Source organism: Panthera onca, chromosome B3 (assembly GCF_046562875.1).
Source record: "Panthera onca isolate mPanOnc1 chromosome B3, mPanOnc1 haplotype 2, whole genome shotgun sequence".
NCBI lineage: Eukaryota > Metazoa > Chordata > Mammalia > Carnivora > Felidae > Panthera > Panthera onca.
Window position 1 is genome coordinate 69,823,913 of NC_138344.1, and position 16,000 is coordinate 69,839,912.

General features: G+C 38.7%; 1 long non-coding RNA gene across 2 annotated transcripts in view; it reads right to left on the bottom strand.

Moving 5' to 3' along the window:
- LOC144616550 (uncharacterized) overlaps window positions 1–16,000 on the bottom strand; it is a 135,363-nt gene that overhangs the window by 66,642 nt on the left and 52,721 nt on the right. For both annotated transcript variants that reach the window (XR_013555909.2, XR_013555910.2), the window contains one exon: window positions 12,674–12,752. This is a non-coding gene — a long non-coding RNA (uncharacterized LOC144616550). The remainder of the gene's footprint in view (window positions 1–12,673; window positions 12,753–16,000) is intronic.

Genomic DNA, 16,000 nt, shown 5'->3' on the forward strand with positions numbered 1-16,000 from the left:
ACGGACCGCGAGATCGTGACCTGGCTGAAGTCGGATGCTTAACCGACTGCGCCACCCAGGCGCCCCTACATATATATAGTTTGAATACCAGGTTCCACGTACCTTACTACCACTGAGTTGTCCCAGATTAAAATAACAAGGGTCTTAAAAAATCTTAACTGAGAGTTTGTGTTGCTGCCTATGGTTGGTTGAAGGAAGCATGTGGTGTAAAAACAAGTAGCTCCCAGAGAAGGACAATTGCTTGTCTCTCGGGAGACATTACCTTGATGAATTTACTGTGGTCTAGAATTCAAAATTGTGTCTCTTCAGTGTCTGAGTGCGTTACATAAGGGAATGCTGGTTGACACTAAATAAATTGATACTAGATAGAAATATATACGTATATCAAGGTGTCAATTGATTAATTTGCTGTAAAAGATCAGCAAATGGTCTGAACTTTCATGTAAGCCTAATTGATTAATTCAGTGAACGGAAATTTATGAGAAGTCAAGTGATGGTAAGGACATTAATGAGGAGGGAACCGGAGTAAGAGGAGTCAGCTGGACACTCAAATAATCACATGAGATTTTGATGCCTTTGAGGATAGGCCTGCCATCAGAAGTAGAAAAATAATGGATCCTTAGTCCAGGCCACCTTTCTGTCTGGACAGAGCTGGTTGGTCTCACAAGATTTACCTTTTGACTTTTGTTTGTACTCTGTTTCAGACTATCTAACTCCTATGTTCTTTAAGATTCGTTCTCATTTTGTTTGTAACTAGCCAGGTTCTTCCTTTTTCTTCTTCTGAAATAATACTATTCCCATTGCATTTACAGGGTTTGAGTCATTGCAAGCTGAGTTTTAGTTTTGGAGGTGTTTTGTATATGACTGTATTATATTCTATAAGAATGTGGGTTTTGCATACATGGATTTAGAAATTTCAGTTCATATCCATTTTAACAGAGAAGAACCGAGTCTCATTCTCAGAGATGTAGTACAAATAACTCTGAACCTTATGTATCCTTACACATAGTCCCTAACCAGTTTATCAGTATTCCTATTGTCTTGTAAGTGGTCCTTATTAATGAAATTACAATGTCACTTGCTAATTTATTTGTGTTTTCTTTCGATTTTCATTGCTCGTTTTATCATTCATTCATTATTTTTGACACCCCTGATGGATACTTGGAAAACAGTTTAGTAGCTAGCACTTATACTCAGTCTCCTAAGATTTGATTGGAAGTAGTGTCTTTAAAGGGGAGATTCCAGGTTTCTCTTTTACTGATTAAATAATGTTCAGTAGGCTAGCAGGGATTGCCAGATTCCTCTCTGATTTAAAAAAATTTCTACACCTCCCAAACTTTTGTCTTTCTTCTCTTCTATCATGTTTATATGTATGATAAGACAGATTCGCCAACTGCATAGTACCTGAAGATTTTCTGTATCACTTAATTTTAAAGGTCATTCTTTGTACTCTGAAGAAATAACTACTTTTAGTGGACATCTAGTCTGTTATTTGCTCAAATCAGCAACCTGCTTCTCCTGGTAAATATAGCTTTGTCTTGCCGTAACCATGTCATGTCATATGACTGGAAGGCGACATGTAAATCCTACCTCTCTGACGACTTCTGTTTGCTTAAAGGATTCTTCTGAACCAAGTATTGATGACACATCTCTTAGCCATAATTGAAGGCTTCAGGTATGAGCCTCTGACCAAGATGGGCCAAATCTGAGCTTTTCCTCAGGATGGTAGACCCAAGAACGGAGAGAAAACAAGCTCATCCCTTTTTCAGCTGTGATATGGAGAAACTGCTGGCCATCATATTTCCTGCTGTCAAAAACCAAGTCTGGGATACTGAAAAAACTTATATGTGGAAAAAGACATAGGATTTACAGATAGAAGCTTGGCAGTAGCCAGTTTCTTGGTTCCAACAGTCTTTGGAGTCTTTGGCATTCAGCTTCATTCTTGCCCACCAATGAATTTGGTGACCAGCTGAGCTAATAAATGGGCGAATACATTAACCTTCTTGCTTAAGTTCGTTTGAGGTGTGGCTTTGTCCTGTATAATCGAAAGGGTATTGATAAATACATTTCTGGTTCTAAGAAGAGTGTATTTTCCATGATTTCTGATGTGAATTCCTCCATGTTTTATTACTTAAGAAAGTACTATTTTTTCTAATACAATTTTTTCTTCTGATAAAAAGAAAAGCTTCCTTTGAATTAGAGATGAAGTAGAAATCACCCATAAAATCACTATGTGGAGATAATTAGTGGCAATATTTTGATACGCTAATTTGTAGTGTTTTCCTCTGCCTAAATACAAATAGATATTTATAAAAGGGACATTTAATGGTCTCTCCATTTTTATCCTGCCTGCCTTTTTGATGAATATTACATTCATAGATGTTTTTCTCCCATATCAAATGATGTAGTACAAAATAATTGTATTTATTTATTTTTTATTATTTTTTATTTTTTAATTTAATTTTATTTTTTTCAAAATAATTTTAAATACATACATACTACTGCATTATATGAGAATCATAATTATATTTGTTATTCCTCTCTCATTGATCAATTAGATTATCTTTAATTTTGTACTCTGCTTGAAAATCTTAAATATGTTATCTGTATCTCAGATTACTTCCTTTAGAGATTGATATATTTAGAATCAATAGGGGATCATAATCATTTAAATTCTTTATTCACATTGTAATTTCTCCCAAAAGATTTTTACCTGCTAAAACGTATATCCACTTAAAAATTTTTTTAATGTTTGTTTGTTTTTGTGTGTGTGTGTTTAATATGAAATTTATTGTCAAATTGGTTTCCATACAACACCCAGTGCTCATCCCAACAGGTGCCCTCCTAATTACCCATCACCCACAATGTCCTCCCTCCCACCCTCCATCAACCCTCAGTTCTCAGTTTTTAAGAGTCTCTTAGGGTTTGGCTCTCTCTCCCACTGTAACCTCTTTTTTTTTTCCTCCCCCCCCCCCCCCCCCCCAGGTCTGTTAAGTTTCTCAGGATCCACATAAGAGTAAAAACATACGGTGTCTGTCTTTCTCTCTGTAGGACTTGTTTCACTTAGCATAACACTCTACAGTTCCATCCATGTTGCTATGAAAGGCCATATTTCATTCTTTCTCATTGCCACGTGGTATTCCATTGTGTATGTAAACCACAATTTCTTTATCCATTCATCAGTTGATGGACATTTAGGCTTTTTCCGTAATTTGGGTATTGTTGAAAGTGCTGCTATAAACATGGGGTCCAAGTGCCCCTTGCGTCAGCACTCCTGTATCCCTTGGGTAAATTCCTAGCAGTGCTAATGCTGGGTCATAGGGTAGGTCTATTTTTAATTTTTGGAGGGACCTCCACACTTTTTCCAGAGTGGCTGCACCAGTTTGCATTCCCACCAACAGTGCAAGAGGGTTCCCGTTTCTCCACATCCTCGCCAGCATCTATTGTCTCCTGATTTGTTCATTTTAGCCACTCTGACTGGTGTGAGTTGGTATCTGAGTATGGTTTTGATTTGTATTTCCCTGATGAGGAGTGACGTTGAGCATCTTTTCATGTGCCTGTTGGCCGTCCGGATGTCTTCTTTAGAGAAGTGTCTATGCATGTTTTCAGCCCATTCTTCACTGGGTTATTTGTTTTTTGGGTGTGGAGTTTGGTGAGCTCTTTATAAATTTTGGATACTAGCCCTCTGTCCGATATGTCATTTGCAAATAACTCTTCCTCTTCGCCGGTTGCCTTTGAGTTTTGTTGATTGTTTCCTTGGCAGTGCAGAAGCTTTTTATCTTCATGAGGTCCCAATAGTTCATTTTTGCTTTTAATTCCCTTGCCTTTGGGGATGTGTCAAGTAAGAAATTGCTCTGGCTGAGGTCAGAGTGGTTTTTTCCTGCTTTCTCCTCTAGGGTTTTGATGGTTTCCTGTCTCACACTCAGGTCCTTTTTATCCATTTTGAGTTTATTTTTGTGAATGGTGTCAGAAAGTGTCCTCATTTCATTCTTCTGCATGTTGCTGCCCAGTTCTTCCAGCACCATTTGTTAAAGAGATTCTTTTTTCCATTGGATATTGTTTCCTGCTTTGTCAAAGATTGGTTGGCCATATGTTTGTGGGTCCAATTCTGGAGTCTGTATTCTATTCCTTTGGTCTATATGTCTGTGTTTGTGCCAATACCATGCTGTCTTGATGATTACGGCTTTGTAGTAGATGCTAAAGTCTGGGATTGTGATGGCTCCCACTTTGGTCTTCTTCAATATTACTTGGGCTATTTGGAGTCTTTTGTGGTTCCATGCATATTTTGGGATTGCTTGTTCTAGCTTCGAGAAGAATGCTGGTGCAATTTTGATTGGGATTGCACTGAATGTGTAGATGGCTTTGGGTAGTATTGACATGTTAACAATATTTATTCTTCCAATCCATGAGCACGGAATGTTTTTCCATTTCTTTATGTCTTCTTTAATTTCCTTCATAAGCTTTCTATAGTTTTCAGCATACAGATCTTTTACATCTTTGGTTAGGTTTATTCCTAGGTATTTTATGCTTCTTGGTGCAATTGTGAATGGGATCAGTTTCTTTATTTGTCTTTTTGTTGCTTCATTATTAGTGTATATGAATGCAACTGATTACTGTACACTGATTTTGTGTCCTGCGTTTTGCTGAATTCATGTATCAGTTCTAGTAGACTCTTGGTGGAGTCTACTGGGTTTTCCATGTATAATATCATGCCATCTGCAGAAAGTGAAAGCTTGACTTCATCTTTGCCAGCTTTGATGGCTTTGATTTCCTTTTGTTGTCTGATTGCTGATGCTAGAACTTTTAACACTATTTTAGACAACAGGGGTGAGGTTGGACATCCCTGTCATGTTCCTGATATCAGGGGGAAAGCTCTCAGTTTTTCTGCATTGAGGTTGATATTAGCTGTGGGTTTTTCATATGCCTTTAAGATGTTTAGGTATGTTCTGTCTATCCTGACTTTCTCGAGCATTTTTATTAAGAAAGGATGCTGAATTTTGTCAAATGCTTTTTCTGCATTGATTGAGAGGATCATATGGTTCTTCTCTTTTCTTTTATTAATGTGATGTATCACACTGATTGATTTGCGAATGTGGAACCAGCCCTGCAGCCCAGGAATGAATCCAACTTGATCATGGTGAATAATTCTTTTTATATGCTGTTGAAATCAATTTGGTAGTATCTTATTGAGAATTTTTGCATCCATAGTCATCAGGGATATTGGCCTGTAGTTCTCTTTTTTTGCTGGGTCTCTGTCTGGTTTAGGAATCAAAGTAATGCTGGCTTCATAGAATGAGTCTGGAAGTTTCCTTCCCTTTCTATTTTTTTGGAGCAGCTTGAAAAGGATAGGTATTATCTCTGCTTCAAATGTCTGGTGGAATTCCCCAGGGAAGCCATCTGGTCCTGGACTCTTACCTGTTTGGAGATTTTTGATAACTGATTCAATTTCTTTGCTTGTTATGGGTCTGTTTAAATTTTCTATTTCTTCCTGTTTGAGTTTTGGCAGTGTGTGGGCGCTTAGGAATTTGTCCATTTCTTCCAGGTTGTTCAGTTTGTTGGCATATAAGTTTTGATAGTATTAGCTGACAATTGCTTGTATTTCTGAGGGATTGATTGTAATAATTCCATTTTCATTCATGATTTTATCTATTTGGATAATCTCCCTTTTCTTTTTGAGAAATCTGGCTATAGGTTTATCAATTTTGTTTATTTTATGAAAAATCAAACTCTTGGTTTCATTGATCTGTTCGACAGGTTTTTTTTTTTTTTTTTTTTAGCTTCTGTATTGTTTATTTATTTATTTTTTTTTTAGAGAGAGAGAGAGAGAGAGAGAGAATGAATCTTAATTTTTTTTTTTCAACGTTTTTTTTTTTTATTTATTTTTGGGACAGAGAGAGACACAGCATGAGCGGGGGAGGGGCAGAGAGAGAGGGAGACACAGAATCGGAAACAGGCTCCAGGCTCCGAGCCATCAGCCCAGAGCCTGACGCGGGGCTCGAACTCACGGACTCACGGACCGCAAGATAGTGACCTGGCTGAAGTCGGACGCTTAACCGACTGCGCCACCCAGGCGCCCCTTCTGTATTGTTTATTTTTGCTCTGATCTTTATTATTTCTCTTCTTCGGCTGGGTTTGGGGTGTCTTTGCTGTTCTGCTTCTATTTCCTTTAGGTGTGCTGTTAGATTTTCTTTTGGGATTTCTCTTGTTTCTTGAGATAGGCCTGGATTGCAATGTATTTTCCTCTCAGGACTGCCTTGGCTGCATCCCAAAGCGTTTGGATTATTGCATTTTCATTTACATTTGTTTCCATATAATTTTTAATTTCTTCTCTAATTGCCTGGTTGACCCATTCATTCTTTTATTTATTTATTTATTAAAAAAATTTTTTTTTTAACATTTATTTATTTTTGAGACAGAGAGAGACAGAGCATGAACGGGGGAGGGTCAGAGAGAGGGAGACACAGAATCCGAAACAGGCTCCACACTCTGAGCTGTCAGCACAGAGCCCGATGTGGGGCTTGAACCCACGGACCATGAGATCATGACCTGAGCCGAAGTCGGCTGCCTAACCGAATGAGCCACTCAGGCGCCCCTTGACCCATTCATTCTTTAGTGGGGTGTTCTTTAACCTCCATGCTTTTGGAGGTTTTCCAGACTTTTTCCTGTGATTCATTACAAGCTTCATAGCATTGTGGTCTGAAGGTATGCATGGTATAATCTCAATTCTTGTATACTTATGAAGGGCTGTTTTGTGACCCAGTATGTGATCTATCTTGGCGAATGTTCCTTGTGCACTTGAGAAGAAAGAATATTCTGTTGCTTTGGGATGCAGAGTTCTAAATATGTCTGTCAAGTCCATCTGATCCAATGTATCATTCAGGGCCCTTGTTTCTTTATTGATCCTGTGTCTAGATGATCTATCCATTGTCGTAAGTGGAGGATTAAAGTCCCCTGCAGTGACCATATTCTTATCAATAAGGTTGCTTATGTTTGTGAGTAATTGTTTTGTATATTTGGGAGCTCCTGTATTTGGTACAGAGACCTCTATAATTGTTAGCTCTTCCTGATGGATAGTCCCTGTAATTATTATATAATGCCCTTCTTCATCTCTTGTTACAACCTTTAATTTAAAGTCTAGTTTGTCTGACATAAGTATGGCTATTCCAGCTTTCTTTGGACTTCCAGTAGCATGATAGATCTCCATGACCTCACTTTCAGTCTGAAGGTGTCCTCAGGTCTAAAATGAGTCTCTTGTAGACACCAAATTGATGGGTCTTGTGTTTTTATCCATTCTGATAACCTGTGTTTTGGTTGGAGCATTTAGTCCATTTACATTCAGTGTTATTATAGAAAGATATGGGTTTAGAGTCATTGTGATGTCTGTAGGTTTCATGCTTGTAGTGATGTCTCTGGTACTTTGTGGTCCTTGCAGCATTTCACTGACAGAATCCCCCTTAGGATCTCTTGTAGGGCTGGTTTAGTGGTGACGAATTCCTTCAGTTTTTGTTTGTTTGGGAAGACCTTTATATCTCCTTCTATTCTTAATGACAGACTTGCTGCATAAAGGATTCTCGGCTGCATATTTTTTCTGTTCACCATGTTGAAGATTTCCTGCCATTCCTTTCTGGCCTGCCAAGTTTCAGTAGAGAGATCGGTCAGTTTCAGTAGAGAGATCGGTCACGAGTCTTATAGGTCTCCCTTTATATGTTAGAGCACGTTTATCTCTAGCTGCTTTCAGAATTTTCTCTTTATCCTTGTATTTTGCCAGTTTGACTATGATATGTCGTGCAGAGGATCAATTCAAGTTACGTCTGAAGGGAGTTCTCTGTGCCTCTTGGATTTCAATGCCTTTTTCCTTCCCCAGATCCGGGAAGTTCTCAGCTATTATTTCTTCAAATACACCTCCAGCACCTTTCCCTCTCTCTTCCTCCTCTGGAATACCAATTATGCGTATATTATTTGTCTTTAGTGCATCACTTAGTTCTCTAAATTTCCCCTCATACTCCTGGATTTTTTATCTTTTTCTTACCTTCATCTTTTTCCATAATTTTATCTTCTAATTCACCTTTTCTCTCCTATGCCTCTTCAATCCGAGCCGTAGTTGTTTCTATTTTATTTTGCAGCTCATTGATAGTATTTTTTAGCTTCTCCTGGCTGTTCCTTAGTCCCTTGATCTCTGTAGCAAGAGGTTCTCTGCTGGTCTTTATACCGTTTTCAAGTCCAGTGATTAATTTTATGACTATAATTCCAAATTCCCTTTCTGTTATATTGTTTAAATCCTTTATGATCAGTTCGTTAGCTGTCATTATTTCCTGGAGATTCTTTTGTGGGGAATTCTTCCATTTCTTCATTTTGGGTAGTCCCTGGAGTGGTGCGGGACTACAGGACACTTCCCCTGTGCTGTCTTGAATAACTTGCATTGGTGGGCGGGGCTGTAGTCAGACTTGATGTCTGCCCCCAGCCCACTGCTGGGGCCACAGTCAGACTGGTGTGAGCCTTCTCTTCCCCTCTCCTAGGGGCAGGATTCACTGTGGGGTGGTGTGGCCCTTCTGGGCTACTTGCACACTGCCAGGCTTGTGGTGCTGGGGATCTGTCACATTAGCTGGGGTGGTTTGGCAAGGTGCAAGGGTGTGGGAGGGGTAGGCTCAGCTCGCTTTTCCTTTGGAGATCCACTTAGGGAGGGGCCCAGCAGCACTGGGAGGGAGTCAGACCTGCCAGAGGGATGGATCCACAGAAGCACAGAGTTGGGTGTTTGTGTGGTGCAAGCAAGTTCCCTGGCAGGAACTGGTTCCCTTTAGGCTTTTGGCAGGGGGATGGGCGAGGGAGATGGCGCTGGCGAGCACCTTTGTTCCCCGCCAAGCTGAGCTCTGTTGTCCGCAGCTCAACAACTTGTCCTCCCGTTGTCCTCTAGCCCTCCTGTTCTCCAAGCAGAGCTGTTAGCTTATAACCTTCCAGATGTCAAGTCCCTCTTGGTGTCGGAACACACTCCATCTGGCCTCTCCGCTTTTGCAAGCCAGACTCGGGGGCTCTGCTTGGCCGGCAGGCCGCCCCTCCACCCCGGCTCCGTCCCGCCAGTTCGTGGAGGGCGCACTGCCTCTCTGCCCTTCCTACCCTCTTCTGTGGGCCTCTCGTCTGAGCTTCGCTCCGGAGACTCCATTTTGCTAGACTTTTGGTGGTTTTCTGGGTTATTTAGGCAGGTGTAGGTGGAATCTAAGTGATTAGCAGGACGCACGGTAAGCCCGAGTCCTCCTACGCCACAATCTTCCCAGGATCCAAAAAAATTTTTTAATGTTTATTATTTTTTTTGAGAGATAGAGAGACAGAGCATGAGCAGGGAAGGGGCAGAGAGAGAGGGAGACACAGAATCTGAAGCAGGCTCCAGACTCTGAGCTGTCAGCACAGAGCTTGATGCGGGGCTCTAACCCGTGAATCACGAGATCATGACCTGAGTGGAAACTGGATACTCAACTGACTGAGCCACCCAGGCACCCCATCTGTGGAAGTTTCAAATTCTGACTTTTAATTTTTTTCTTTATTGTGGCTAAGTTTTATTCTTAGTTCTTTTCCATTCGAACACGTAATGAATATTCATAAACATGTATTTCTAAAATAATTTATCCACCTTAAAATTATTTTTGGTGGAAATAATAGGATGGGATCTAAAGTTTTCAAATCTGCTTGCTAATTTTCTCAGCACTGTTTGGTGAGTAATCATTTCCCTTCTGATGTATAACCATTTGATACTACATTATTATATAAAATACAGTCCTGGTGTCTTCTGAGATCCAGAATACTATGTAATATATCTAATGGCATCTCTCATTTATCCTTTGACTGAAGAGACACAAAATGGTACTTGTGATCAGCACTGAAAACTCCATTTCCTTAGACTATCATCTATCCAGGCATGAAACCAAGAAACCCAGTTGTGATTCTCATTCTTTCCCTATAATTTAACCTCCACCTTCCCTTTTCAATTTTTCATTCATGAAGCAAGTATCAGGTGCCAACTGAGTGCCAGGCATTACTGTACGCATTTTGAATATCTCAATAAATTAAAAAAAATATGTACATGTAATATATATTATATATTAATATATATTAAATATATAAAAATATACATATAAAATGTGTGAAACATAATATATATAAATATATAATTTATATATAAAATACATAATAACATGTATTAATGTATATTTAATATATATTAATACAGAAAATATTAAACGTATATAAAATACATACATATTTATGTACATAAATTACATATTTTATTATGTATAAATTATATACATAAATATATGATAAATATACACATAATATATAAGTAAAATATGTAATGTCTATAAAGTATATACAAAAATATTTACATAATTAGATATATAAATATAATAAATTATATATATTATATGTATTATGTTTGTATATTATAAATATACTATATATAATATAAACTTTTAAAAAATATATAATTTATATATAAATATATACATATACAAAACAAATATATATTTGTACATTTAATATATATAAAATAAGTAAAACATTAAATATATATAAAACTATTCATAAATAAATATACATAAAGTTTATTTACATAATTTTTTCATTTTTATGTATATGTAAGTTATATACATATTTATATATAATTCCTACTCTTGTGCACCTATCCAGATAATAAATATTAAGCAAAATAAACAAGTTCTAAAGAAAGTTAATAGGAAACAAGTGCAATAGCAATATAATAGGGAAGGTTAAAGTGCATCTGAAAGTCCAGAGTTGTGGGCAGTGTGTTGTACTTCCCATCAGGGCAGTTAGGGTGTAGGCATCAGTGGGAAGGTGTCCTTGAGTAAAGATTTGATACAGGCAAGTGAATTATCATTGTAAATGTCAGGAGGAAAGTTCATCCCAGGCAGAGGGTATAGTCAGTGCAAAGGCCTAAAGTTCTTGGTTGTATTCAAGAAACAGCAAGAAGGCCAGTCAGTGCAAAAAGAGGAGAATAGTAGAATATTTGCATAGGTAAAGTGAGGCCAAATCATGTAGGATTCTGTAAACCATTGTAACAGGAAACGGGGTACCATTGGAGGATTCTGAGCAGAGAGGTGACATGATACCACTTATATTTAGAATTAACTTTATGACTCGTTGTACTTCTAAGAATAGTCTACACAAAGTGGTGCAGTGGCCTAAGCAATGGTACATTAAGTAGTGTGTTGCAGGAATTAAGGGGAGAGGGGAATGTCGGCGTGAGCAGCAATGCAAATGGTAAGATGTGGTGAGCTTTTGAAGGGTTAGCTAACACAATTTGCCAGCTGGAGGATACTGGATTTTAGAGAAGTGACTCCAAGTTTGTTTGTTTGTTTGTTTGTTTATTGATTGATATAAACCACTGGAAAGATGAAGGCATAGTAACCAACTTTAACAACCCTGAGCTCAATTTTGTGCACATTACATTTAAGATGTTTATTGGATATCCAAGTGGAAATGTAAAGTAGGTACCTAGATAAGCAAGTGTGATATATAGGGTAGAAATAGGAGCAAGAGATTGATACACAGATGCTCTTTAAAGGCATGGTACTAGATGAGAAAACTTAGAGCATGAAAATAGATGGAAAAGACATGAGCCCTGGTTTTCTTAGACATCAAGAGCTCAGAGACCGGATAACAACTTATGGAGAGTAAAGAGGAGCCACCAGCGATGAAAAGGAAAGACCAGGATTGTGTGGTACCTGATAAGCCAAGTGAAGAAAATGTACCTGAAGGTTGGAGTAGATAATGAATGGTTAAAAGATGAGGATTGAGACTTGATCATTAGATTTTGATAAGAAGGTCATGGGAACACTGAAAGACAAGTTTTAGTGCAAGTTCTGGACTTAAATTTTGATTGGAGTGCTGGGATGCCTGGGTGGCTCAGTCGGTTAAGCACCCCACTCTTGATTTCGGCTCAGGTCATGATCTCACGGTTCATGAGTTTGAGCCCTGCTTTGGGCTGTGTGCTGACAGTGTGGAGCCTGCTTGGAATTCTCTATCTCCTTCTCCCCCCCTTCTTCCCGCAACCTAAATAAATTTTAAAAACATTTCAAAAAACTTTCTGACTGTAGTGAATTTGCAAGAAAATCTGGGAGAGGAATTGGAGAAGAGAACAGAGGCAACTCATTTGAGGAATTTTGTTGGAAAGGTCTTTAGAGAAATGGAGCTTTAAAGGAAAGTTGGATTAAGAGTTTCTAGAGGCACCTGGGTGGCTCAGTTGGTTAAGCATCTGCCTTTGGCTCAGGTCATGAGCTTGTGGTTTGTGGGTTTGAGCCCCACGTCGGGTTCTGTGCCTCCCCCCACCAACCCACCACTTGCACTCATTCTTTCTCTTTGAAAATAAATAAACATTAAAATTAAAAAAAAAATTTAGTATGTTGGGAGATCTATGTATGGTGAAAGCTGAGGGGAATGACAAAACAGGGAAGCATGGATGATACCAAAGTGGGGGGGAAGCTGCAGTGTTCTTGAGTGCACAAGAAGGAAGGGTTATAAAGTTTGAGGTTTGGTGAGAGCCTTGTTTGTTACCTTGCTGTAGCAGGAAGAGGAGAGGAAACACTTTCTTTTCAGCTGTCTTAAGCTAGAATTCTCTATTTTCAAAAGTGATAGTCAATTATCTCTGTGGTGTTGGTGGTCTTACCTGATACTTTGATTTTGTCTTCTAAAAAAAATTGGGTAACATTGTACTTGTATTCAGTACTTTGTGGCAAAGGAGTATGCTGAAGAGAAGAACAGGAACAAATTAGTGGTTCTGTGTTCAAAGATGAAACTAACCTTTCTTAGCTATATAATCTGGTTTATTACGTAAATTGAAATCTTGCATGTCATAGACACTTTTCCAAAGAAGACACCGAGATGGTTAACAGGCACATGCAAAGATGCTCAACATGACTCATCATCAGGGAAATATAAATGAAAACCACAAAGAGCCACCACCTCCCACCTGTCAGAATGGCTAAAAGTAACAACACAAGAAACAACAGGTGTTGGGGAGGATGTGAAGAAAAAGGAACACTCTTGCACTGTTGGGGGGAATGCAAACTGGTGCAGCCACTTTGGGGAAGAGTAGGGAGGTTCCTCAAGAAACTAGAAATAGAACTATCCTATGATCCAGCAATTACACTCTTTGGTATTTGCCCATAAGATACATAAATATAGATTCAAAGGGATACACACACCCCAATGTTTATAGCAGCATTATCAACAACAGCCAAACTATGAAGAGAGCCCAAATGTCCATCGACTGGTGAATGGATAAAGAAGATGTGGTAAATACATACATACATACATACACCCCCCCCCCCCCCCCACACACACACTGGAATGTTACTCAGCCATCAAAGAATGAAGTCATGGCATTTGTAATAATGTGGATGGATCTAGAATATATTATGGTAAGCAAAATAAATCAATCAGAGAAAGACAAATGCCATACGTTTTCCCTCATATTTGGAATTTAGGAGTGGGAGGGAGGGGAGGGTGGGTAATGGGCATTGAGGAGGGCACCTGTTGGGAGGAGCACTCGGTGTTGTATGGAAACCAATTTGACAATAAATTTCATATTAAAAAAATAAATGATAAGAATTTATGAAGCAAAACAGATGAACATATGGGAAGGTGGGAGAGGGGAGAGTAGAGAGGAGAGCAAACCACAAACTACTCTTAGAGAACAAAATGAGGTTTGATGGAGGGAGGTGGATGGGAGATGGGGTAGATGGGTGATGGGTATTAAGGAGGGCACTTGTTGTGATGAGCCCTGGGTGCTGTATGTAAGTGATGAATCACTGAATTCTACTCCTGAAACCAGTATTGCACTGTATGTTAGCTAACTAAAATTAAAATTAGAAAAAAGGAAAAAGAAAATTTTGTATGTGATAATAGTGCTTACTCTGCTGTGCTAAAGAGTGAACAAGATAATATGCAAGAGGATTGATTTTCAAAATCACTTTAATTTCACCTTTGAAAATAGTATTTCTTTTTGTTTAAACTCAAAATAGTGTGTCCTTAAGGTTTTAAAAAATACTGTTCTATATTTCCACATTTCTAAAATGGAATACGCCCTACTAAAATGATCATAAAATGATTAAAAATGGAAAAATCCACTTTAAATTTTCCTGTGGAATACATATTCAGTCACAGTAAAAGTCAAGATTCCAAATAGTTCTTGATTATGCAAAGAGTCTATTTGTCAGAAAATTACCAACTCTTATTTCTTCTCATTAACAGCTTCTCTCCTTGGCGACACTGGGAAAACCAAAATGATCATAGGTGATAATTCCCCAGGTTAAGGGATCTCAATCTGGCAATCCAAGATCTTTGCAGCATTGTTTGGTCACTGCCCTCTGGGGCCGTAATTAGAATTAGCTTCCACTCTTGCTGTGCCGTTGTTTTACAGCTATTTGGGTATGTCTATAATGGTTCTGAATAGGATGTGGTTGGGAGACCATACTTGAATCTTTAGTGATGTTGATCTCTTAGTTTCCTTGGCAAAACAGGTAGGTGAGGGGGATAACAGTAAAAAAAAAAAAAAAAAATCCAGGAACAAATATTTGTCCCTGCTTTTTTTCTTTCTTTTTTTTAATATTCAATTTTGAGAGAGAAAAGTATGAGCAGGGGAGGGGCAGATAGAGGAGGACAGAGGATCCAAAGCCGGCTCTGAACAGCAGAGAGCCTGATGCAGGGCTCAAACTTATGAACCTTGAGATCATGACCCGAGCCAAAGTCAGATGCTCCCAGGTGCCCAATTTCTCAGTTGTAAGAAATGGTGTTGTTGATATAATGAAGATTCTTAAGTCCGATCCATTCTATTATACCAGTCTCTTAACTGGGCTTCTTTCTTCTTGGTCCTTTCCTTCTAGCGTGTCTGCCATACTAGAAGATGAATCATCTTCCTCCAGCAGAGGTTTTATCATTAATTCTTTGCTCCTGAGTCTTTGTTCCTCTTTATTTATTACCAGTACCCCACCATCTGCAGTTAGAGCCTTAGGTCAGATAAAACCAGCCTCAACTTTCCTTCTCGTCTTATATTCTACTGTTCTTTTACACAACTTCTGTTCTCTTGGGCAGCCTGCCCTCTTCGCCGTCATCTCAGAGTACCTTGAGCTTAACTGTCGTTTCTCATATTGTACCACCCATCTGAAAGGATTCTTCAAACTCTCTGTATGTATTGTAATGTTTACTATTTATAAAAGGTCTGCTCAATGCCGTGTTTTCTATTTTGTCTTCTCTGATCACACCAGCTGTGGCTTTCTCCTTCTTTCACTTTACTCAGGTATTATGAAGGCTGTGGTATTCATCTTACTGTGTTTGTTGGATATTGACTTACAATGTGAGATAGGCATTGTCTTTCCAAGTGATTGACAACAATACATACTCATAAATACGTTTTAGTTAGTAAAATAAATATGAAGGCACAGAAGAATAGGAATGCACAGAACTAGGACTACATTGGCCATCTGCATCCATAACTGATTGTTTGACATGCATAAACTGTCCTTGTGTTTTCCACTTGTGCAGTTAGCAATACTGTGGCTAAAGATGCTAAATGGATCTTGAAAAACAAAAGTGAGTTGGGGAGCAAAAGTGTTATTTCCTGAAAGGTCGGTATTTGTGGGTTTGCCTCCTCTTTGTAAGTAAGTTTATGCAAATTTTTATCTGGATGAGCACACCTTTGGAAATCCCTGAAGCACTCCACCCCAGTGCAGGTGCAAATGACCAGTGTTATGTGAGGTGGTCAAGAAAGTCTTCAGAATACTTTCTGTGAGAATTTATTCATGGCTTTGGCTATAGGGAGAGGAGTGGTTGTGGAAATGACACAGCCTGACTTATGATTTGTCAGAACATAAACTTCTTACAAACCAAGCCCTGAGCAGTGTCTCCACTTACGAGCAAAATTATTCTATCAGAAGTATCCCTAATGAATCCTTTCAAGCTACCTGACACCAGCATAGACACGAAAGCCTGAAGT